Consider the following 24,167-nt stretch of genomic DNA (forward strand, 5'->3'; position numbering starts at 1 on the left):
AAGCTGAATGTTAGTCCCCAAGATAATGTGGAAAATGTCTCCAGGGCATGTCAGAGGTCTTCACAGCAGCCCCTCCCATCACAGACCTGGAGGCCTAGGAAGAAAAAGTGGTTATGTGGACCGAGCCCAGGGTCCCCCTGCTGTGTGTAGCCTAGGGACTTGCTGCCCTGGTTCCCAGCTGCTCCACCTGTGGCTTAACGGGGACAATGTAGAGCTCAGGCTGTGGCTTCAGAGGGTGCAAGCTGCAAGACTTGGCAGCTTCCACGTGGTGTCGAGCCTGCCAGTGCACAGAAGTCAAGAATTGGGGTTTGGGAACCTCTGCCCAGATTTCAGACAATATATGGAAATGCCTGGATGTCAGGCAGAAGTTTTCTGAAGAAGCAGGACTCTCATGAAGAACCTCTGCTAAGGCAGTGCAGAAGGAAAATGTGGGGTTGGAGTTCCCACACAGTATCCCTACTGGGGCACTGCCTAGCAGAGTTGTGAGACGAGTTGTCCTCCAGACCCCAGAATGGGAGATCCATTGATAGTTTGCACTGTGTGCCTGGAAAAGCCATAGACACTCAACACCAGCCCATGAAAGCAGCCAGGAGCGAGACTGTACCCACAAAGCCACAGGAGCAGAGCTGCCCAAGACCACAGTAACCCACCTCTTGCATCAGCGTGATGCAGATGTGAGACATGGAGTTAAAGGAGATCACTTTGCAGTTTTTAGATTTGACTGTCCTGCTAGATTTCAGACTTTCATGAGGCCTGTAGCCCCTTTGTTTGGCCAACTTCCCCCAATTTGGGACAGGTATATTTACCCATTGCCTGTACCCCATTGTACCTAGGAAGTAACTAACTTACTTTTACAGGCTCATAGGCAGAAGGGACTTGCCTTGTCTCAGATGAGACTTTGGACTGTGGACTTTTGAGTTAATGATGAAATGAGTTAAGACTTTGGGGGACTGTTGGGAAGGCATGATTGATTTTGAAATGTGAGGACATGAGATTTGGCAGGGGACAAGGGTGGAATGTTATGGTTTGTCTTTGTTTCCCCACCCAAATCTCATCTTAAATTGTATTCCCATAATTCCCACATGTTGTGAGAGGGTCCTGGTGGGAGATAATTGAATCATGGAGCCGGTTTCCCCCATACTGTTCTCATGATAGTGAATAAGTCTCACAAGATCTGACAGTTTTATAAGGAGTTTCCACTTTTGCTTCATTCTCATTCTCTCTTTGCCTGCTGCCATCCATGCAAGACTTGACTTGCTCCTCCTTGCCTTCTGCCATGATTGTGAGGCCTCCCCAGCCATGTGGGACTGTGAGTCCATTAGACCTCTTTTTCTTCCCAGTCTCACATATGTCTTTATCAGCAGTGTGAAAATGGACTAATACAACCCTTTAGCCAGACTATGGGGAAAAAAGGAGAAAAGTCAAATAAATAAAATTGAGATGAAAAAGAAGACATTACAACTAAAACCACAGAAATTCAAAGAATCATTAGAGACGACTATGAGAAAATGTATGCCAAAAAATTTGAAAACCTAGAAAAAAAATGGATATATTCCTAGATACATACAACCTGCAAAGATTGAACCATGAAAAAATCCAAAATCTGAATAGACAAATAACAAGTAATGAGATCAAAGCTGTAATAAAGTCTCCGATCAAAGAAAAGCCCAACACCTGATGGATTCACTGCTGAATTCTACCAAATATTTGAAAAACTAATACCAGTCTTACTCGATCTATTCCAAAAAATTCAAGGGGGAGGGAATACTTCCAAACTCCTTCTATAAGGCCAGTATTATCCTGATACCAAAACCAGAGAAAGGCACATCAAAAAAAGAAAACTGCAAGCCAATATCTCTGATGAATATTGTTGCAAAAATTCTCAATAAAATACTAGCAAACATTTTCAACAATACATTTAAAAGATCATTCATCACGACCAGGTGAAATTTATCCCAGGGATTCAAGGATGGTTCAACAGATACAAATCAACTGATATGATTCATCATATCAGCAGAACAAAGGACAAAAAGTATATGATCATTTCAATCGATGCTGAAAAACCATTTGATAAAATTTGACATCCCTTCATTCATGATAAAAAAAAAACTTGGTATAGAAGGAACATATCTCAACATAATAAAAGTTATATAAGACAGACCCACAGCTAGTATCATACTGAATGGGGAAAAACTGAACACCTTTCCTGTAAGGTCTGGAAGACAACAAGGATGGCCACTTTCACCGCTGTTATTCAACATAGTACTGGAAGTCCTAGCTAGAGCAATCAGACAAGAGAAAAAAATAAAGGCCATCAAAATTGGAAAGAAATAAGTCAAATTATCCATGTTTGCAGATTATATGATCTTATATAGAGAAAAACCAAAAACCCTAAAGACCACAGGAAAACTGTTAGAACTGATAAACAAGTTCAGTAAAGTTTCAAGATACAAAGTTCAACATACAAAAATCAGTAGCATTTCTTTTTTTATATTTTTTTTAAGACAGAGTCTCACTCTTGTTGTCCAGGCTGGAGTACAATGGTGCAATCTCGGCTCACTGCAACCTCTGCCTCCCAAGTCGCTGGGATTACAAGCATGTGCCACCACACCTGGCTAATTTTGTATTTTTAGTAGAGACACAGTTTCACCATGTTGGTCAGGCTGGTCTCAAACTCCTGATCGCAGGTGATCTCCCTGCTGGCCTCCCAAAGTGCTGGGATTACAGGTGTGAGCCACTGCACCTGGCCAAAAATCAGTAGCATTTCTATATATCAACAATGAGCAATCTGAATAAGAGATAAAGAAAATATCTCATTTATAATAGCTACAAATAAAATAAAATACCTAGGAATTTACCAAAGAAGTAAGAGATCTCCACAATGAAAACTATAAAATATTGATTGAAGAAGTTGTCTATAGTTCTTCATGACTTTTGAAAATAATAATAAATGTAGAAATTGAAGAGGACACACAAAAAATGGAAAGATGCTCATGCTCATGGATTGGAAAATTTGATATTGTTAAAATGCCCATACTACCCAAAGCTATCTACAGTTTAAATGCAGTCACTACCAAAACACCAATTCTATTCTTCACAAGGAAAAAATAATTCTAAAATTTATATGGAGCCATAATAGAGCCTGAACAGGCGCTATCCTGAGCAAAAAGAACAAAACTAGAGAAATCATATTATCTAACTTCAAATTATACTGGAGAGCTATGGTAACCAAAACAGCATTGTAATGCCATAAAAACAGATCCATAGGTCAAGGCAACAGAATAAGGACCCTAAAAATAAATCTATTCATTAACAGTGAACTCATTTTTGACGAAAGTTCCAAGAACATGCATTGGGAAAGCATAGTCTCTTTAGTCTCTTTAATAAATGGTGCTGAGCAAACTGGACAGCCATATGCAGAAGCATGAAACTAGACCTCTATTTATCACCATATATAAAAATCAAATCAAAATGGATTAAAGACTTAAATCCAAGACCTGAAACTTTGAATCTACTAGAAAACTTCGCAGAAAATCTCCAACTCATTGGTCTGAGCAAAGATTTATTGAGTAAGGCCTCAAAAGCACAGACAACCAAAGCAAAAATAAATAAATAATAAATGATAATAGGTAAAACAAGTTAAAAAGCTTCTGCACAGCAAAGGAAACACCAACAAAATGAAGAGACAACCTGCAGAATGGGAGGAAATATTTCCAAACTACCCACCCGACAAGCAATTAATAACCAGAATATATAAGGAGCTTAAACAACTTGATAGAAAAAAATCAAATAATCTTATTTAAAAATGGGTGAAGAATCTGAATGGACATTTCTCAAAAGAAGACATACAAATGACCAACAGGTATTGAAAAAAAGGCCAAATATCACTAATCATCAGACAAATGCAAGTCAAACCTGCAATGAGATACCACCTTACCCCAGTTAAAATGGCTTTTATATAGGCAATAACAAATGCTGGTGAGAATGTGGAAATAGAGGAAGCCTCATACACCACTGGTGGTAGTGTAAATTAGTACAGCCACAGTGAAGAATAATCTGGAGGTTCCTTCCAAAACTGAAAAAGGAACTACCATATGATGCAGCAATATCAGTGTTATTATAGTCTGTGTTTTTCTGGGTACTTACTATTACCAGTAAGTTTTGTACCTTAAGGTGATTATTTATTGCTCATTAATGTCCTTTTGTTCTCATTGAAGTACTCTTTTTAGTATTTCTTGTAGAATGAGTCTGATATTAATGAAACCCCTCAGCTTTTGTTTATCTGGGAAAGTCTTTATTTCTCTTTCATGTTTGAAGGATATTTTTACCAGATATACTATTACAGGATAAAAGTTTTTTCCTTAAGCACTTCAAACATGTCATAACACTCTTCCCTCCGGGGCAGCAAGGTTCCCCAGGCCCTGGATGGGTCCTGAAGTGCAGTCCAAGAGTCAAAGACTAGAGTCAAAAAACATAGAAGTCTACAGGTAGAAGTCTACCTGGTATTCTATTGTTTTGACTGAGCTGACACTCAGACCACAAGATGCAGTCCTTCCCACTTTTCCCTCCCCTTTCCAAAGGCAGAGGAGCCTCACTCTGTAGCAACCACCACCATCACTCCTGGCCATAAGGAGTACTGCCAGACTACCACTGAGGTTCCCTTAAGGCCCAAGGTCTCTTAAATCAGCTTGCAGTAAATGCTGCATGGCCTGGGACTCACACTTCAGGGCAGTAGGCTCAGAAATGCCATTTAAGAGTCAAGTCCTGGAATCAGGGACCCCAAGAACCCACTTGGTGCTCTACCCTGCTGTGGTGGTATAAGTACCTGAAGCCAGCAAGTCTCAGACATTCACCAGGTCCCTTGATTTAGAATCTGGGTATCACTGCTTGTTATTCAGAGCCCAAGGGCTCTCCAGTTAGCAGGAGATACATGCTGCCAGGACGGGGTCCTTCCTTTCAAGGCAGCAGCTTCCCTTCTGGCCCAGGATGTGTCTAGAAATGTCTTCTGGGAGCTAGGGCCTGAAACAGGGGCCTCTTGACTCTGACCAGTGCCCTATCCTGCTGTAACTGACCTGGTATCCAAGATGAAAGACAAAGTCCTCCCCACTCTTCCCTCTCCTCTCCTCAAGCAGAAGGAAGGCGTGTCTTTTGGAGCTGTGAGTTGTGCCACCTCTGGGCTAGAGGAGGAATAATGCCAGCACTCCCTTGGCTGGCCCAGCTGGTGTCTCAGTATGTCACATGCCCCTCACAATCCACTGTCTCTGGGCTTAGTTTAGCCCTAGGACTTGCCTATAAGTCACAGTCCTTAAGGCCTAGACTCCCTTTCAAGTTTACTTATGGACTAAGAGCACTTTGGCCCTTGATGGGAGGTTTGCAGGCACTCAAGTTTGGGATCAGCACTTTGGAATCAAATTAAAATGGATTAAAGTCTTAAATCTAAGACCTCGAACTATGAAACTAATAAAAGAAAACATTGAGAATCTCTCCAGGACACTGGGCGGGGCAAAGATTTCATGAGCAATACCCCATAACACAGGCACCAAAGCAAACATGAACAAATGGGACTGCATCAAGTTAAAAAGCATCTGTAAAGCAAAGGATACAATCAACAAAGTGAAGAGACAACCCAAAGAAGGGGAGAAAATATTTGCAAGCTATTCCTCTGACAAGGGATTAATCACTAGAATATATAAGGAACTCAAACAACTCTGCAGAAAAAAAAATCTAATAATCTGATTTTTAAAATAGGCAAAATATTTAAACAGATGGTTCTCAAAAGAAGACATACAAATGGTAAACACACACATGAAAAGGTGCTCAGCATCACTGATCACCAGAGAAATGCAAATAAAAACTACAAGGAGAGATTATCTCACCCCAATTCAAATGGCTTATATCCAAAAGACAGGCAATAACAAATGCTGGCTAAGATGTGGAGAAAAGGGAATCAATCCTTGTACACTGTTAGTGGAAATGTAAATTAGTACAACCACTATGGAGAACTGTTTGGAGGGTTCCCAAAAAACTAAAAATGGAGCTACTATATACTCCAGCAATCCCACTGCTGGGTATATACCTAAAAGAAAGAAAATCAGTATACCAAAGAGATATCTGCACTTCTATATTTCTTGCAGCACTGTTTACAATACCTAAAATTTGGAAGCAACCTGAGTGTCCATCAACAGATGAATAGATAAAGAAAATGTGGTACATATACACAATGGAGTACTTTTCAACCATAAAAAAGAATGAGATCCAGTCATTTGCAACAATGTGGATGGAACTGGAGATCATTATGTTAAGTGAAATAAGCCAGGTACAGAAAGACAAACATCCCATGGTGGGATCTAAAAATCAAATCAATTGAACTCATTGACATAGAGAGTTGAAGGATGGTTTATGAGAGGGTGGAAATGGTGGTGAGGGGTTGGGGGGGCAGGTTGGGGTGGTTAGTGGGTACCAAAAATTTAGAAAGAATGAATAAGACCTACTATTTGATAGGACAGTAGGGAGACTATAGTGAATGATAACTTAATTGTATATTTTAAATAAACTTAAATAATGTAATTAGATTGTTTGTAACTCAAAGGATAAATGCTTGAGGGGATGGATACCCCAATTCTCCATGATGTGCTTATTTCACATTGAATGCCTGAATCAAAACATCTCGTGAACCTCATAAATACATACGCCTACTATGTACCCACAGAGGGTTGAGGAGGATGTGAAACCCTTATACACTGTTGGTAGTATTGTAAGTTAGCACAGCTATTTTGGAAAACAATAAGGAGGTTCCTCAAAAAACTAAAAATAAAATTACCATATCATCTAGCAAACCCACCTTATATGTATATGCCTTTTTTAAAAAATAAAATTATGTTATTTGTGACAACACGGATGGACCTAAAGGACATTATGTTACATGAAATAAGCCGGACACAGGGAAGCAAATACCATATGATCTCACTCATGTGGAATCTCAGATAGTTGAACTCATAGAAGCAGGGAGTAGAATGGTGGTTTTACAGGCAGGGGATGAAGGGATGGTGTGGATGCGGAGAGTTAATAGGTACAATCTTTCAGTTACATAGGAGGAATCAGTTCTGGTGTTCTATTGCACAGTACAGTAACTATAGTGAATATTAATAACTTAATATTAAGGTATTTTAGGTTTCAAAAAGCTAGAAAAGAGGATTTTCATGACAAGGAAATGATAAATACTTGTGATCAATATGCCAATTATCCTGATTTGATCATTCCACTATGTATGCATGGAACATCCCATTGTATCCCATAAATATACACAATTATTGTCAATTTAAAATAATATAACACTTAAAAAGACAAAGAAATTTAAAATAAATACAATAACATGGTAAGACCTGTATTTAAAGTTCTGGTCCAAATATATGGCAATGATTTTGATCATTACAGATGTTACTACAAACATTCAAACTGATACCTACTGAGAAGCACTCTAGGCTAAGTGGTTTGGAAATTCTGCATCCCCCAGAATGCTTCAATGCTTCTGATGAAAGCCCTGATATATGGGATTCCTGTTGTGAGATCCTAGGTGAATAATCCTAACTACAGGACTAATATTGGACATACTCAGAGACAGACTTCATAAGGCCACCCTCACTTTTCCACATCAGGTGGAAAGAGAAAAATGAAATTATTACCTTTCAAAATATTTGTCTGCTTGAATTATTTCACTCTTACCCCTAATAGTAACACCAACTATAATTTACTTGCTCCAGAGACAAAATCAGGTCTTCACATATCCTTGAGGCAACTCTATGTGTTGCATGCACACATACACACACACACACACACACACACACACACATACATTCTTTGCTCAGCCTGTTCATTATTTTATTGTCTAACCCTTTCATTATTTCATTGCTCTCCAACTTGGGGACACTTTCAAGACTGTCAAGAAGTTACTGACTTCTGAGTCTTTATTATCAAAGCAAATGAAATAAACCACGGTTTCCTGCCCCTGACACTTCACCATATGGTATTGATGCAGTGACTAGCCACAAAATGCCAGATGGCCCCAAGATATCAGTTATTCAAGAATAACATCATACCCACTCAGAATACATGTATAACTCCTCCCAAAGGGTAGTACTACTCTTAATTATAAATTCCTTTATCCAGTACTGAAGATATATGTCCAAAGCCTAGGACATATTTGTCTAAATATTTGGACATTTAGAAAAGCAATATTAAATTTTCATCATATTGTGTTGTGTCACTGAAAATACTGGTGTTAGAACATATCCCACAGGTGTCTCAGGGGTTGGTAAATTATCTTAAGGCTCATGTGGAGAGGATATCTAGTAGAGAAACTCCCTGGAGAATAAAAGCACTTACAAATAGAAAATCTCCTTCCAAATGGAACTCATCCATGTTGTTCGTTTTACATAGCTAGATCAGGAATGTATTTCTATGAAGGCACTGACTGAAAGTGGAAATCTACCAACCCGTTAATTGATTTTTATATTGAATACAATTTTTTTACCATAACTATTTTTATTACAATAATTAGGAGCAGTGCAGTTCATGACAAAAATATTACAGATCTCAGATCGCTTCACAGCACGAAGTTATTTTAAATGCTTATACTCTTATAAACACTTAAAAGTTAATTTTAATTTAAGAATGGTCATTTTTAATGTTTGATATGACCAACATTCCTAATTTAGCACAACGAAATGATGGAAAACTGGGTCACACTGCGTATGTCCCACCAAAAAAAAAAAAAAAAAACAAAGCACAATGTACAAAATGTGCATGTTTCTATTGACAGTATATGAAAATAGTTAAAATACATGTTACAGGTAAACATGTAATATTAAGAAATAGTACTAGTAAAAAGTTGGCATGCAAAAGAAAATGCAAAAAAAAATTCAACATGGCAACACAAGACAGTAGAATCGGTAACTTTTGGATAAAATATTTATATTGAATAAAATATTAACATAGTATATGCTACACAACTTTGCACAAACCTTCCAAAAGTGACTTTATGTCACTGAGAAGTGACCGAGAACCTTGGACAAGAATCAATATTGATTTTCCAGGAATATTCCGGAGAAAAAAGTCTGGGTTGAAGTAATTTCCTTTGTAAGATGAACGGCGAGACCCATACGACCATATTAAAATGTTGCCACTACAATCTCGGAATTGTGATTGCCAGACACTAACATTTCTGCCAAATAATCTAAACTTTGGTCAGTTAAGCTAAAGGAATTTGTACAGAAATTTTTTTTCCAAGACATGAAAATGAAGAATGCAAATGAATAAAAATGTACTGAGGTGCATTGCTGGAGGAAAATAGCCAAAGTGAAATGACCAATATAGGGTCTTTATCAATTTCCAATTGTATAGCAAGTTGTAAAGTAATGCAATGTATTGTCATTGTCACTAATTGTTGAATTATAAATTATTTTTCCCTAAAGTTCCCACTTTCCCTTTCCTATCTATTCAGCCAATTCAGGCAAATAGTCCATTCTGAGTTCTTTCCTGAGGATGCAGGTGTGACAGGGTACAGTGCAAAAAGGAAACTTCCTCTAAGTCTCTGATTTATATGTTTCCAAAATCTTAAAGCTAAAAGGGGTTTATTTTTAGGGGCAAAAATGAATTTGGGAGGAACCTATCAAGATGTGAACAGGAAGGGATTTCCCCAGAAGGCTAAAAGCATAGGGAATAGCAGAAGAAAAACAAATTAAGGTGGTTTAGAGACAGAACATTGACTCCACTCTCCAAATTAGAATTTCAGTGAAGGAGCAAGATACCAATTTAGTATTAAAGCCAGAGAATAAATTTGGATATTTGCCCCTCTTCTTAGATAATAAACCCCAAGAAGTGATAAAGCCCCACATTCCATATCAAGGCAAATAGGGTCATAGATAAGTCCCAGGATAAATCCTTTGCCAGAGAATAGCATGGAAGAAATGGAATGATGCCCCAGTTTTCAAGCATAGCATGAAAGTACCAGAGTGATCCATTAGACCTGAAGTCCAAGGTAGACAAGAATGAGAATTGTCTTGACAGTTTACTGCATGGATTGGTGAGCAAGGACCAAGTGGCACCATGGAATGGTCAGCAGATATCTGTGTGGACAGATGGCTCAAGGACAAGACGAGTCATGCAATACCTCACACTTACATAAGTCTCCCTTGAACTTAAACACAGCCCAGGGAAAAGAGAAAGAGTTTTAGTGTCTGATATCCTAGGGAAATGGAGGATTCAAAGAAAAATTCCATTGATACACAGAAAAATAATGTTTCTTACACACCTGGTTTAGTTTGGACTGAGATTTGTACCTGTTATGATAGAAAATATAATTACCATTTATATCGTGAATTACAGGGTATGAGTTAGCTTCCACATATCTGATGCCCAGATTTTCCTAATATGAACACAGTTAAACTTTCCTACATGATATGTGGACCCAACATATCTTCCCTCACATATGTTCTGTAGCTTCATATATTTTATTCACAGTGTGCATTTCACTTCTCTTTTATTCCTGATTCTCAGAACAACTGTTCTGTGCAAAGCATGACAGCATAAAACCTCTCTGTCCTTCAAGGCCTGTGTTCTATTAAGTCTTTTATATGAACTATCATTTATTGTACATCAACCATACCAGGAACTTTACAAGGACTACCTCTTCTTCACAAACATAAAAACATTCAAATTCAGCATCATAATCCCCTTTTTACAGGCAGAAAGCATGGGCTTGGAAAGGCTAAGTAACTCCCTTACTTTGGTAAGGCAGGCAAGCTTCAAAATCTTTTCTATTTCTAAACCTCCTGCCCAAGTTGATTTTTAGATGGTAACCTTTTGAATGTATTGTCCATTCTACCCAAGTGTCTCCATAATACATACTACTTAATTTTCTTTTTTTACTTTTTAAAAATCATACAACTAGGCTCTTGTCCTAGTCATTACTTGTATATTAAATTTACCTTTTAAGCCAAATTGGAAATCATCAAAATTCACAGATGAGGCATCATTTAGGAAAAACTTTTTCTCTATTTTTAACTTTTTGCAAAATACTGTTGCTCTTCCAGAAATATTTAAGCTTGCCATGGTCTCAAGTGGGAGTTGAAAAATGAAAACACATGGACACAGGTAGGGGAACATCACACATGGGGGCCTGTCAGGGGGTGAGGGGCTAGGGGAGAGATAGCATTAGAAGAAATACCTAATGTAGGTGACGGGTTGATGGGTACTGCAAACCACCATGGCACGTATATACCTATGTAACAAAACTGCACGTTCCGCACATGTACCCCAGAACTTTAAGTATAATAATAAAAAAGACATTTTTTTTCCTATTTTCTTCTAGATGCTTACACTATCTCTCTTCTTGCCCCGACAACTAAGATTTTTAAGAGTGGCTGCATTCCCTGTAGTCTCTAGCTCGCCTCCTATTCACTCCCCACCCCGCTGCAATCTGGTTTTCTCTCACTAAGCCACTAAGGGCTCTTTGTGATGTTACCAGTGAGCTACTTGCTGCTAAACCCAATGGACACTGATTGGTCTTTATCTAATTGATTATTGTGACACAAAAATATAACTAAGGAGGAAGAAGAGAGATTATCTGCCTTGAGCACTTTTTCCATAAGTGAAACATTTAAAGCTTTATTATTGAAGTAATATGTTCACATAACCAAGATAGTTGTCAACACCATGGTGCAAGGAAATAAAAGGAAAGAGTGTAAAAGCTAAATAGCAAGACCCAGAAAGAAGAGAGTGGAGGTATTACTCCTTTTTGAACAGCGAGTTCCCCATTACCTAATAATGGCCACGCAGGACCTGCTGCATTGATAGAGGAACTTGGAATCCTCTTCTTAAACACTGTCTCCCTTGGCTCTCAGGCACCTCTCAGCCCCACATCTTCCCCATGTACCACTTCCATTGCCTGGACCTCTGTTATCCCAGAAAATTTCTATTAGAAATCCTTCTAATTTCTATTCATGTTTCAAGTCTTCACTTCATATCTCCTCATCATAGAGGGCTTCCATGATTCTCCAGGATTAAATTCCCCTTGCTTTAGACAACTTTACAACCTCTTTTGCAATGCTCATCACAGTTGTTACCACTAATGAATTATTCAATAATATTGAATATCTGTCTTGGCTGACTGTGATCTTCAGGAAGACAAATGGAGATCATCTTTCATGTTCACTGATATAGCCCTAGGGCCTAATAGAGTGCCTGGCAAATTATAAATGCTTGATAATTGTTCCCTGCATTGTTGAATTGAATTGTGCTGAATTGAAATTTTCTTAAACCAATATTTCTATCACATTTTAGAAGGTGCATTTGCAATATAGGGAGTGTCTTGATCAGTTTGGGCTACTGTAACAAAATACCATAGACTAGTACTTAAACAACAAACATTCTTGAGGCTGGAAGTCTGAGATCAGGGTCCAATCATTGTGGGATTCTAACAAAGATCCCCTTCTGGGTTGCAGACTTCCAACTCCTCATTGTATCCTCCCATGGTGGAAAGAGAGCAAGAGCTCTTTGTCCTCTTCTTATAAGGGCACTAATCCCATTCGTGAGGGCTCCATCCTCATGACCTAATTACCTCCTGAAGACTCCACCTTCAAATACCATCTGTGTTAGGCCATTCTTGCTTTGCTATAAAGAAATGTCTGAGACTGGATACTTTATAAGGAACAGAGGCTTAATTGGCTTGGAGTTCTACACGCTGTACAGGAAGCATGGCCCTGGCATCTGCTGGGCTTCTGGGGAAGCCTCAGGGAGCTTTTACTCATGGCAGGAGGCAAAGCGGGAGCAGGCTTCTCACATGGCCAGAGCGGGAGCAAGAGTAACACTGGGGAGTGGGGGAAGGTGCTGCACACTTGTAAACCACCAGATCTCACATGAACTCAGTGCGAGGGCTCACTTATCATGAAGGGGATGGCCCAAGACATTCCTGAGGGATCCACCTCAATGATCCAAACACCTCTACCAGGCCCCACCTGGCCCCATGTAATTGGGAATTACATTTCAGTATGAGATTTGGGTGGGGACAAATATTTAAACTATATCACCATCACATTGTGGGTTAGATTTTGAAATACAAATGTTAGACACAACCATTCTATCCATAACAGGGAACATTGAAGGAAGGAGATTATTATGATGGTAAATGTCTACAAGTGCTGTCAATAATGAATAGTCTACTGAAGAGATCTTACAGAAGAAAAAAGCATTTAAAGTCTATCATATGTGTTTATTAAAGGGCAAAACATTTCTGTTAGATAGGAGGAATAAGCTTTAGTGATCTATTGCACAGGTGATTATAAAAAACAATTAAAGAGTAGGTTTTAAATGTTCCCACCACAAAAAAATAATGAGTATGTGAGGGGATGAATTTGTTAATTAGTTTGATTTAATCATTCCACAATGTAAACAAATATCAAAACATCACATCAAGACCCCATAAATATATAATATATACCAATTATTTATAGTATTTGTTAATTAAAAATAAAGTTAAAAAACATTTTAAAGACTGCATAGAGACAATTGAAGAACTTTTTTTAAAGCCTATATATTAGATAATGGTATTATATCAATTTTAAATGTCTTGAGTGTGATCATTGCATTGTGGGTATGAGGAGAATCTTCTTGTTCTTCTGAGATACTCATTTAAGTATGTAGGAGTGAAGTGTCATGAATAAGGAGTGAAGTGTCATGCAAAGCTAAAGCAACTAATTCTCAAATAATTGAATTTAAAACATGCGCATGTAAAATAGTAAATAAAGCCCATCGTACAGAAGAGATATTGGAAGAGATTTGCTGCATAAGACAAAACTAGAACACAGAGGAAAAGTTCAGCTCCATATAAAGAATGACTTTAACAATCAGAAGCTAACAAAAAAGTGGCATCCATTTTAATAAATAAGAGCAGTCCCCCCACCCCGCCCCACTCTGCTCTAGTGGAGACAAGCATGATCTTGAGAAGGTATTTTCTCACTGAACAGGCAGTTGTAGAGTATGAATCCTATGGTCTTTCCACCAGGTTAGATTTCCTTTATAAGTGAAGGAATAGTAGAAACTCATATTCACCCTTCTTTCCTTTAAGCTATCCCAAGCATAAAAAGTTGCATAGAGAAAAGTTGAACATGAACTCCTTAGAAAAGAACTGTGTTTAACACACACTGTTGTCATGTTTTTTTGTCCTAATAGAGAATAAACTTGTCTTATGTTCATTGTGTTTTCAGTTAAGGTTCGTTTGGTTGATTGATTGGTTTATTTGTTTTTTATTATCTATAGATGTATAATCCATGCAAACAACTTAGCATACTTTGCTCTTTCTTCTGAATTCTCTAACCCAAATTTGTACTTCAACTAGGAACAGTTGCTCAACAAACATGAACATGTGCTTGCTTATTGTTTGGTGGATAACCTTATTATTCAAAAATTCAATAAACATTTCTATGGATGTCCAAAGTTTCCAGTCAGTTCATATCCGTTGAGACATGGCTGGTAGCAAAAACTAGCTTGTCAAACACTTTAGAGAGGGAAAATTAATTTTTAAACAAAATCATGAAGCCATAATATTAGTTTAACTGATATTAGGATTCTGGGGTTAAACACACTTTCTGCATTAGTAATCATTCTATTTCACTTTCTTTCTGTCTGGCCTTTCTTAATTCTCATTACCAGGGGAAAAAACAGTAATTATTGTGAATACTGCGGCATTTGGAATTAAAAATAACTACACAAACATTTTTCCAACAGCACAGAGACAGTATCTGAACTGAGACCTTTTTTCTGCATGTATTACTTCCAACATTACTTTGTCTTTCTCTACCATTCAGCAATATAACACACACACACTTCTTTTATGAAGAGAATCAAAACGTTTTCTTTTAAGGAAAGTTATTTTTCTGTTTTTAGAAAAGTTTAAAAAGCCCACTTAAAGGGGGAAATTACTAAATTAAATTTGATATGAACAAACCTGCCAAATAATAGCATAATTATAATTATTTTCTCCCTTTTGGTACTCATTCTTTAGACTACAGAGTATTTTTATTCAATTTTTCAATGTAGTACAGAGATAGACCAGACATTGGGAAATACATAGGGAAAGTAAGTGAAAAGACACATATCTAACAATAAAGGGTAGAGAGATGGAAGTATGGGTTGGGATATGGTAGAAATCAGGGCAGGAGAAGGCACCACCCCTTCTACAGCCAGAGACTTTGTGGTTCATGGGTAGCCTAGATCAAGTAACCAGACAGTGAGAGTCTGGTCAGAGCCCAGTGATCCTCTACAGCTCTGAAGATTGGTTAGATGAGTGGCACACTTCAAAGGCTCTAATCCCACTCTATCTTAGAGTTCTCTATCTTAAATACATCAGACATTCTCACTGCTGGAAAAATGAAGTAGATGTATTTTTCCCCATTCCTCCTGCTCTTCTCCCAACTACGAGTTAAAGAAAAAAAAAAAAAAGACACTAGGACATTATATAAAAAACAGACATAAGAAGACTTTGAAATGTGGAAAGAAGAATGCAGGCTGCCTAGGGACCTCGGGACCCAAGGAAAGACATAGTAGTGAGTTTTCTGGGCTTCTGTTTCTTTGGGTTTTCTATGCCTCATCTATCCCAAGTCAACAATCCAGAAATACCAATATGTACGGGCAAAAAAAAAAAAAGCCCAAAGAAAGCTTGCTCTTATTATCCAAAAAAGAGCATCCCGGAAAGATAGAAAATTTTTAGAAAATAAGCATTCTACTCTAGCCAGGCACTATAGAAAATAACTGTATGCTCCCAAACAAAGGCCAAGTTGGGCACCTTTGCTAACTCTAATGAGGCACCCCAAGCCTCCCACCAGAGTAATATCAAAGAAAGCCCAGATGGAAGCAGAGATTTTTATGATGCCAGGCAATGAGAAGACCTCACCTTCATCCCTGAGGTGTTGGCAGGGAGGCTGGACTTCCAGCCTCGCTCCTCGAGTCCCCACTAGCTTATCAACAGAGGAGGTCCAGAGGAAACTTAGAACAAGCTCAGTGGTAAAAAGGACATCCTTGTCTCATAGTGACAGTGGAGCCACTCCTGCCTCTCCATGCCAGGGTGATGTCACAGAGAACCAGGGAAAAGCCTGAAGTCTCCTGCCCATTCAGCAGTAATAAGAATTGCCTATCTTCAGGAGTCAACAGAGGCTGACTTGGGAACTGGGACTTCAATACTTGTAGCCCCACCTGGAAATAAGGAGACAGTGCCCCTTTCACCCACCAAAGCATTACCAGAAGAAGACTGTTATACCAGATCAATAAGATCCAGAGTCTGATAATACCCTAAATGTCCAGGTTTCTATCAAAAATCTCTTATACTAGGAACTGGGAAAATCTCAACATAAATGAGAAAAGATAATCAACAAACACCAACACCAAAATGACACAAAGGCCAGGAATATCTAACAATAATTTTAAAACAGCAATTATAAAAAAGCTTCAATAAACACTTATGAATGTGTTTGAGACAAACGAAAAACAGAAAGTCTCAGTGAAGAGATAGAAGATATAAAGAAGACCCAAATGGAAATTTTAGAATTGAAAAATACTATACCTTAAAAAAAATTAATGGATAGTCTCAACAGCAGAATGGAGAGGAAAAAAGGATCAGTGAAGTTGTAGAATAGGACTTTTCCAATTTGAACAACAAAGAGCAAATCGACTGGGAAAAAACTGAACAGAGCCTCAGGGACCTATGGGACAATCACCAAATATCTAATATCCGTGTCACTGATTAGTCTCAGAAAGGAGGGAGAAAGAGATTGGGTCTAGGAAAAGTATTCAGAGAAAGAGTCTGAAGATCTCAGCAATACTAGCTCCCTGCATTTCCCACCCCACACATCCTCAGAAGCTAGAGCCTGGATTGCTGAATTTTAGAAAAGCTCTATTAGCCTCGTGATGCAGCAGTCCAACAGCAGTCAGTGCCGCACCTTAAGCCCAACTCAAGAAAAGAGATTTTGGCCGGGCACGATGGCTCATGCCTGTAATCCCAGCACTTTGGGAGGCTGAGGCGGGTGGATCACTTGAGGTCAGGAGTTCGAGATCAGCCTGGCCAACATGGTGAAACCCCATCTCTACTAAAAATACAAAAATTAGCCAGATGTGGTGGCACATGCCTGTAGTTCCAGCTACTCAGGAGGCTGAGGCAGGAGAATCACTCGAACCCAGGAGGCGGAGCTTGCAGTGAGCCAAGATCGTGCCACTGCACTCCTGCCTGGGCGACAGAGTGAGACTCCGTCTCAAAAAAAAAGATTTTGATAAAGTGTGTATGAGTTTAAAACTCCTTTTCTGACCCTAAAAATTTCCCAGTTCACTTTCTTTTATTCTGGTCCCTGACCATGATGCAAACCTGGGAAATCCACCAGAGACATAAAGTGGAGCTGTCAGTAGGACTGCATCCCAAATCAGGCAGTCTAGGCTGTGTTTGACTGTGGAGGACAGGGAGGCAGGTGGGGCCACTCTGACCCGCAGATTTTATGTCCCGAGAAGGAGCAAAGAACTCTGCCACCATCCTGCTTCCTCTAACAAAGCCCCTGACAGAACAGTCATGAGTAATGCTTCGACCTGGAGACCACCTAAGAATTTTATCTTTAAACAGTTAAAGAAGAGCTGTGATTTTCAAAGTTTCTGCCAATCCTTGTATTGTTAAGTGTGCATTGCCAACCGGCAGTTTGTTTGAGAGAACATTTTATTGGGACTTTTTGTTACAAAAGGCAATGTCTAGGGCAGAGTCTGGAATGAGAAGGTTGACACAAAGGAAGCTAAATAGCTAAATTGTTCCATTTAACAAATGATCAGTAAGTTCCACATGCAGTAATAATGTGTGTTGTAAAAAGGTTTTGTCTGAAATGGGTGGGAGGTGAATTTAAGGACTTGAAGAAAAGGGGAAAACGACTGTGGCACAAGAGAGCAGACCCACAAAAATAGTAGCAGGCCAGGAGCCAAAAAAAAAAAAAGCATAAAAAATATGAGTCCCCTAAAGCAGAAATGGCTAATGAACTTAGGAAAGCTGATTCACTTATTCTATTTGAGGTCGTTTCCTTATTTGTGCTATATGACCAAACCTTCAGGTAAAGTAAATTCTCTGTTACAGCCCTGAGTTAATGATACAGAAGGTTTTGAAGGAAAGGTACTCCTTTCTGGCTTGGAATGAATTGGTATAGGCAGGAGACAGGTACCAGGAGGATAATAGCTCCAGAGCTAAAGAAAGTGATATAGGAAATGGATACTAGGAAGTTTGTCAAATGGGAGAATATATAAGCCAAGAGCATCTTGTACCCACTTCTTTTCACTCATTGACTCAGGGAAATACGAGAAAGGGTATTAGCCAACTGCATCACTTATTGAATTTGTGGAGGAAGGGCTCATTTATTGAATTTGTATTTGAAAGGACAGCATAACCTCAGAAGGCTGAATGACTTGGAGCTACTTGGCTCACAAATTTCTTCTTCCTGAATATTTTTGAAATCTTGCAACTTACAGTACTTACCATTGAGCATCCCGAAGATTTCCAAGTAGATGTGGGGAACCTTGTCCCTTAGGGTATGGCATGAGTTTGTGCATGTGTTCTGCTCAGGGTTCCCTGTCAACAAATGAGACAAATACAAAAATTACATAAATCTTGCCTAGTAAATAGAGGGAAGATATTCTAAGACAATGACAATAAAAAAAAAAATAGTCCGTCAAGTTGTCCTTGGCTGGACCTAACCATCAATGAGAAAATGCATGCACAGGCTGGGAGGAAAATCATATTACGTGTTATGTGGAAACAAAACAGAAAAGTACTGGCCTTATTAGGTTACCACTTAAGAACCCTGCCGCTTAGGCTGGTGTCTTGGTTTGAGTCTTCCCCATAGCAGAGCCTAAGACAAGGACTTAGACTTGGGGGCAAGTGGTTTATTTGGAAGGAGATATCAGGAAGCTGAAATAAATGAGCAGAAGAGTGAGAAGAAGGAAAGGAAACATAAGGCTGTGTTATAAATGTGGGTTTTTTCTGCCAGGCCCTCTGAGAAGCAAACCAAATGCCCTGCAGTCATCCCCTTCCACCTCTCCCACTTCTGGCCAAAGACAGGAGGCTGAAAATTTTCTCCAACAGCTTCCCATTGTCCTTGGTTAATGATTGCCCAAGGACAAAAATCCCTGCCTCTTCCAGTGTCCTCTTTCCTGAGCCAAATCCCAGGAAAACAGGAGATAGCTGCCAGCAAGAGATGAGTCTCTGAACTCTGAGAGATTGTCCACTGACACAGTGGCTGAAATCAGTAAGGGGCCGAGAGGAAGAGATGCAAAGTACCAAAAGCATCTGCCACTGCTCAGCATTGAAAGTGGCCACACAAGTTCACATGGTGTCCTTGTTTTCAGTTCCTATGTACTTGTAAGTGGCAGCCACAGAGTAGAATTCAGACTTCCTGTCTCCAGAGAAGTGAAGCTTTTCTTCTTCATCATGCCTCCTGCCAAGAATTCAACCTTCAGCAAATCAACTCATCCACTTTTCAATTGCATCATGATGAGTAGGGCTGAAAGATAATATCTGTCACCACCCTCAAGAAGTGTGTAATTCACTGATAGAAACAGACATATAAAGAGATCGATTTTAATAGCATAGTGAGGATGAGAGAGGTACATACACAGACACAAGGCACTAGAAAAAGGCAGAGATGGCTCCCTGAGCCCAGCCTAGAAAGTGGAACACGAATGCCTGAAGGGGGCGTTACAGGTGCATAGAAGAACATGAAAAAGACCGTAGTAAAAAGCAAACCACCATGCTGTGTGCTTCTGTTTTTCTCGTTTGTTTCTTCCAACTGTTTTTGAATTGACAAATAAAAATTTTATATATTTATGGTGTACAACGTGGTTTAATTTTATGTGTACATTGTGGAATGGCTAAATCAAACAAATTAACATATGCATTACCTCACACTCATTAATTTTCAAGTATACAGTATATTGTTATTAATTATAGTCATCATGATATACAATAGATCTCTTGAACTTATTCTTCCTGTCTAACTGAAATGTTCCTCCAACTTTTGGAACTGATGATAGCTTTTTCTTCACGGTTTTTAGGTGTAATAACTTTCACGTTTCATCCCATGAAGACAGGCTATTTCTGTCTTTCTTATTTCTCTACTCCCACTACAAACTTAAGAGACTCTCTGTATTTCGTAAATGATTTAAAGAATGAAGGAAGGAGTGATTTTTATAATCTCTTTAAATTCTATAACCTACAAGAATATTAGGATCATTTCTTATTAGAAAAGACAGATTCATCAATTGGTGGCAAACATGAAACCCAGGAGGTTTCATGTATCTCTAAGACACTTAATATTTATCTTCCCTGAAACCATAGGGAATTGATGTTCCAGAAAAAAAATCATTTTACGTGTGTTTTTGTCATCTAAAAAGTATGTTTTGAGTAGTTTATTAGAATTATTTGGATATTTATGAATATTAAGGCTTTATTCATCACAAACAATATGGAAATAAGGGGAAATATGAGAGTCCCTTTGCTTCTCTCTAAGTTTTTGGCCTCTTCTTGAATATGTGCCCATGGTGCCTGGTGCCTGCAAGTGTTTTTTGTGAAGGTGGGTGGTTTTGATGCCCTGCTCATGGCATTGGCCGTTAATTGAACCTGACCTTGGCAAGTACTGTCGACAGTAACAGTAGCTTGTCTACATTCCCAATTCAACAACAGCCATGTGCTTTAAGGTTATGTTTTTTATTTTTACTTTTAATTTTGTATACTTTGGTAGCATTCAATTTATAAGTCTGAATTATTTTTTAATTTAAATATAAACTAGTATATCAGTTACTTATCCAAAGGAATAATTCTTGGTCTATTTTTAAGCATTTTTGTTGAATTGGTGATAGATTGGTTCAGACACATCTATAGTTAAGAGGCTTTGGTTTAGTTCTGAATTACAGCAGGAAGTTGCAAAATACTATATAAGCTCAGGAAAGTAGTCTATGTTCATGGAGCAAATTTCAGCTAGCCAATTTTTCTAGAACAGTCAACTTGAAGATTTCATCCTTTCCACAAAAACTAATTGATTATCTACTATGGGTCAAACATTGTGCTACATGTTTATTCCAAATATCAATAGGTTCAAAATTAAATTTGCTATTTATATTATATTGGAAAACATTTTGAAGCTTCATAATGTATGCTAGGTCTATAAATATACTAGAATGAAGGACAGCAATCAGTCAGCATGAAACCATTCTTTTTGTATTCTACAGCTAACTGAACAAGGAAGGAAGAAAAGTGATGTCTGAGTTTGCTAATATGTTACATATCTATGAGCACCAGAAATGAGGTCTAATAGTTAACAATTTATAAATCAAAGAAAGATTTATCCTGGGAAATTGATTTCTATTTGAACACAAATGTATTAATAAAAATTCTGATATAAGTAGAATAGTTTCATATTTACCAGTATCTTGGCATGGTCCCTTTAACCACTCTATTTTTGATTATTTAAATTAAAATGATAAAGAGAAAGGGAAAAGAGAGAGAATATTAAGAAAAGTACCATTGGAATAAAGACGTTTGAATAGATTTAATTTAAATGACTTTAAACCATTTTAGAGAATTATTCTGGTCTGATTCATTAATCTAATATTATTATAAATGATTACATTAGTTTTACTAAATCCTTTTTATCAACAATGTGATCAACTTGGTAGATAGATGAAGAAAAACACAAAAATCAAATCTAACTAAGTTCAAAGTTGTGACCAGAACCTAGTCATGTCAGTTATTTATAATCATAGAGCTTTGAGCTTAGGAAATAAAAATATAGTTATGACCTTTAAAAATTGTTATGGAAAATATCCTATCTCACCAATTTCTCTCTTCTTAGTATTCCCTTATAGCCATGTTTTTCTACTTTGCATTATTTTAAGCTTTTATGTTTTAAGTATAGATGAGCCTTTTTTATTTACCAAAAACTCTCCTTTCTGCCTCAAACACCTTTTTCTCTGTGCCTCTTTCTCTCGTTCACTTTTACATACACACATATCACACATGCAGTCTTCTTATTTTCGGTCCTATAATCAATGAACCGTGAAACATTTGTTCTTTGTCACTTCCCTTTTTCACTTTTTAGAAAAGGAATATTATATCTGTTTCTACATAAGAAAGTCAGTGGAAATTTGAAGTAAACTTCTAGATGACTATCCATAGTATACATTTTTTTAATATCAAGAAAAGCAAAGCACATGTCAATTTTATGCCCTTAATTATTCAAAGTTTGCCTTCACTATACTTATTCCAAATGATAATTGTGAAGAAAAAGCAGCATTTGTAGCCTTTCTTCTCAATGATATTGAACATACCTTTTATCGTGGAGCTGCTGGAGAAAAACAGAATTCTCCTGTTGTTGAATCAAAATCAAATTCCATTTTCCAGAGATTGTTTCATATTTGTTCCTAAAATAATAATGACAGCTCCTCACATCCAAATAACATGCAGAAAAAAATATACATGCAATTGCCAGGAAGAACTAAAAATTTTTTCAAAACCTTTCTGGGTTCTCTAATTTCTATTTAGAAAGTCACTGAAGTGGCAAGACTTCAAATAAGGAAATTCCCCACTGATTGTAAGTTTTGTAACTTTTACTGGATCAGAGAAGCCTGAAGAAGCTGGGATCCCTGGGGACGCACCCTAGGAGGTTATCTCTTCTGCAGTAGTGACTTTCCTCTCTACATAGAGAATGTTCTGTAGGACTGACAAGCCCCTATGAAAATAACTTGGATTTTAGATATCATAAAAAAGTGCCATGCAAATCCTCTTCCCTTCTATTCTTTCTATTCCTAGCTTCATGGAATCAACCTATTTCCAATCATTTTTCTCTACAATCTTATAACTTTAACTATAAAAGGAGACACCATCCCATTGTTTATTTTGTGTTTATTTAGAAACTTCTATGATTTCTAATTATTTACAAGGAAAAGGAATCACTCTTTTAAAATATGCAGAGTGTAAACATAAAGGACAATAAGAGAGAGAAAGGAGACACAATATCAAGAAACGCATAGCTGGAATAAAAATATCTTGAAAAGAATGAACCTATCTATAATTATGCCCACTTCTCCTGTAGTTATTTAAGGATTACCCCATGAATTGAAAGAGGAAGCTCAGGTGATTCATTACAGTAAGAAAAAGAATAAAAAAACAGAGTTATGCTAACTTTCTTTTGGGTCTCCCACCTTCTACATCTCAACTACTACCTAAATGTATATTACAGCATCATTAGCCTAGTCTTGTAATTCACAGTGGCCATCTTCCCCCACTCCGGGAGGACTTGATCTATTTAAAATGGGCTTCAGCCTTTCCAAGTTCTACCTCTTTTTACTGAATTCCTTGGTGTTTCCAGTATAGAGACAACAGAGGAAATACAATGGGTTCAAAACCAGATACATATTTTCCCAACTGTAACTTCCATGAATCCCACAATCCCCAAAGTATAAAACCCACATTCACATCTTGTGATTCTTGCAAGTGACTCCCATCTGGGAATAAGGTGTGGGTAAAGATGAATGAGAAGAACTTAGCAAGAGTCAGGGCTGTAACTTCACTTGCTTTAGAGGCAATGCCAATCATTGGTATCTGGTCACATATTTGGTATTTAATACACTTATTTTTGTTTTTTGGTTTTGGGGTTTTTTATGATTAATTCATTTTATTTTATTTTTTTAATTTGTCAATTTTTTATTTAAATAGGTTTTTGGGGAACATGGGGTGTTTGGTTACGTGAATAAGTTCTTTAATGGTGATTTCCAAGATTTTGGTGCACCCATCACCCAAGCAGGGTACACTGTACCCAACATGTAGTCATTTATCCCTTGCCATCCCCTACCTTCTCCCCTAAGTCCCCAAAGTCCAATGTATCATTCTTATGCCTTTGCATCCTTATAGTTTAGCTCCCACATATGAGTGAAAACAATGATGTTTGGTTTTCCATTCCTGAGTTACTTTACTTAGAATAATAGTCTCCAGTTCCATCCAGGCTACTTCAAATGCTATTATTTCATTCCTTTTAATTGCTGAGTAGTATTCCATGGTATATCATTCAGGCTGGTTCCAAATTTTTACAATTGCAAATTGTAAT

At 37.8% G+C, this 24,167-nt stretch overlaps 1 protein-coding gene across 4 annotated transcripts in view; it reads right to left on the bottom strand.

Moving 5' to 3' along the window:
- Positions 1-24,167, bottom strand: part of LOC744313 (putative uncharacterized protein encoded by LINC00158) — a 46,818-nt gene that overhangs the window by 17,598 nt on the left and 5,053 nt on the right. The window contains exons 1-2 of one of the 4 annotated variants that reach the window (XR_010154484.1): positions 22,393-22,788; positions 18,548-18,640 (exon numbers count right to left, since the gene is read on the bottom strand). The gene's annotated coding sequence lies outside the window, so the exon portion shown is untranslated. Of the gene's footprint in view, positions 1-18,547; positions 18,641-22,392; positions 22,789-24,167 lie in introns of those variants that run through there. The other 3 variants (XR_008541478.2, XR_010154485.1, XM_016938440.4) reach the window with 3 other exon arrangements.

Source organism: Pan troglodytes, chromosome 22 (assembly GCF_028858775.2).
Source record: "Pan troglodytes isolate AG18354 chromosome 22, NHGRI_mPanTro3-v2.0_pri, whole genome shotgun sequence".
In the NCBI taxonomy this organism is placed as follows: domain Eukaryota; kingdom Metazoa; phylum Chordata; class Mammalia; order Primates; family Hominidae; genus Pan; species Pan troglodytes.